We start from the raw sequence: 2,816 nt of genomic DNA on the forward strand, positions 1-2,816 counted from the left end.
TAACAACCAAACAATTTTACTGGCACTTTTAGCTTAAAGGAGGAAAGTAAGATTAGTATGTTACTACGACTTTTACTTTTATCAAAGTGTGGTTCAACCGGAACTGCACATCTTTTCTAAGCTCAGGTTCCACATGACACGTCACTCCGAACACATCAGCTTTTACCTGATGATGACTTCTTAAGGCACCCTCTGGGTAGGAGCTGGCTCGCCTCCGATCAGTCAGGGAACTGATGTTGGCTCGCTTACCGGTCATTGGCGAACAAGTGTTTTCCCAAATGAATCACGAACAGAAGAGATTGTTCTGTCCATTATCTGATTAAGAGAACTGAGGGGTTCTCTTCCACGGTTAGAATGACCTGTCATGGCCTAAACAGAGTTCAGTTTGTGACAGAGTTCCTGTCCTCTCGTCAGGCCTGTCTGAGGCCAGCCTCGAGGCAGTAAATCTTGTTTCTTCACTCGAGGTGACCCCTAGAGCTACACAAATCCATCTGTCAGTAAGGGTTGCCAGATCTGACAGTTTCAGTTTCAAGCCCTATATAAAATCCATAATACTAAAGAAAGAAGAGCACAAATCTCAACTTCAGCGTAAAATTTTGCTTTGTATTTTTATTTGTAAATTCTTGTAAAAGTAACCTAGATGTATCATGTGTATATATTGACATTGCTTTACCTATCAAAATAATGCAATTATTAAATTAATGCCCATTATAAGTACTTTATTTTATAACAACATGTCTCACTTTAACAACAAAAAAATCCATTTGAAAATCCGATCAAAATTGACCAAGTTATGGTTATTTAAATATAAAAAACACCATACATTCATATTAAGAGCGGGCAAACTCCCCGACCCAAGGTGGCTGCCATGTGAGGACGTCTGTCTCCATTGGCCAACAGCGGGTATGACTTATGACCTTTATATACAGTATATATCTATGGTTTTGAGTAGAAGCTGTTTTGGGTGCGGTTAATGAACATGCAGATGGGCTGTTCTGTGCCATGTGTCGACCAATTAACCTCTGAAAATTAAAAAAAAAATAAACAATCAAAAATAAATAAAAAAGTACAAAAACAATATGACCCCCACATTGCATGGATGATATAATAAACAACTAGACTGGATTGAGGTAGAAGGACTGCGAATCCTCCTAGCTCTAAATGCATTAAGAGCTAGGAGGTTGCTCTGAGGGGAATACAGACAGCTTCTGCATCTCCAGGGAACTCCAAGTTCCAAGAACTACTCGAGCAGCTTTACTCATCCTTCTTGGTAACAGGTAGTGGGTGACAATTTTACCACCACTTAAATGTCTGCGACCATCTATTTTAACTGACAAATAATAAACTTTCTGTTTTCACTGTCTCATGCGCATATTAGTTTTGCCTGAAAACAACATTCTTTGCTTGGCTTACCCCTCCTTAAACTGCTCCTTGCTCTCAACAAATTCTTGATTCAAAAATCCTTAAAGCAACCCATTCTATTACACAATAAGCACAATTATTTACCAGGTTTTACCTTCTCTTTCATGGACATAAAGAGACGAGGCTGGTTTGACTCAAACAAGGCAGATGACAAAAACATGGAGGAAGAAACTTGTTCATAAACAAATTTGTCTTTGACATGAACTTGAGGAATACCCACTGGAGCACTGAGGCAGAGCTGCATTTCATCAAGCAACAAGTGGAGAATACTGGTGTGCATGTGTGCATATGTACAAGATCACAAGGGATTATGATGTGGCTGATGAGCTGCACCACACGTGATGAAGCAAGGTAAAAACAGGTTCAAATTGTGACAGTCTTATTATCTTTCCTGTGTGTCTGTAGTTTGTGTCTAACGATAGATCATTTGTTCACTCCAAGAAAGAACAGTTAATAGGCTGTAACAACGGTTACACCTGCCTACAAGTAATCTGATATTCACCACGAGCTGAGCAGGAAAGACATGAAAGCTGTGTGTCGAGCATTGATGTGGAAGAAGATACAGATCTTGTTGGCCAACAAGAGGAACGCAAGAACAACAATAGAGAGAATTTCCAAAGTTTAGCTTTTTTGAGTTTATAAAAGCCAGTCAGACATAAACCAGACTGTTCAAAGAGGCATTTCAAACATCAAACACATATTTTCTGGATCTGCTTCATTTGTCTCTAATGAATGGTTATGTGCCACAGAGCTTTAAGGTTGCCGTAATTAAACCTAAAGAAACCTGATCTTGATTCAGGAGTTCGGGCCAAACATAGACCAATATCTTATCTCCCATTCATCTCAAAAAATTTGTGAAAATAGTTGCAAACATCTTGACAGAAATCTATTTGAGGAGTTTCAGTCAGGGTTTAGAGCTTATCATAGCACAGAAACAGCACTGGTGAAAGTTGCTAATGATATTCTCATGGCCTCAGACAGTGGACTTGTGTCCATTCTTGTCCTGTTAGATCTCAGCGCTGCATTTGATACAACTGATCACAACATTTTATTACGTAGACTTGAACTTGATATTGGGATTACAGGAACAGCTCTAAAATGGTTTGAGTCTTATTTAACTGATAGATTTCAGTTTGTTAATGTTAATAATGAATCCTCTTCTTACACTAAATTTAGTTATGGAGTTCCTCAGGATTCAGTGCTTGGACCAATCCTCTTTACTTTATATATGTGAGGATCTCACAGTCACACTCCTGATTGGTCTGGCAGCTAACAGGCAGCAGCTGGTGGTAATCTCCCTGATGAGCCACTGGGCTTTATAAGGCTTCCTCTGAGGACACAACAACGCTGGAACATATCATACACTTGGGTATGGTTCTGAGCCACCTCTAGAG

This window comes from Austrofundulus limnaeus, unplaced genomic scaffold (genome assembly GCF_001266775.1).
Source record: "Austrofundulus limnaeus strain Quisiro unplaced genomic scaffold, Austrofundulus_limnaeus-1.0 Scaffold1032, whole genome shotgun sequence".
NCBI lineage: Eukaryota > Metazoa > Chordata > Actinopteri > Cyprinodontiformes > Rivulidae > Austrofundulus > Austrofundulus limnaeus.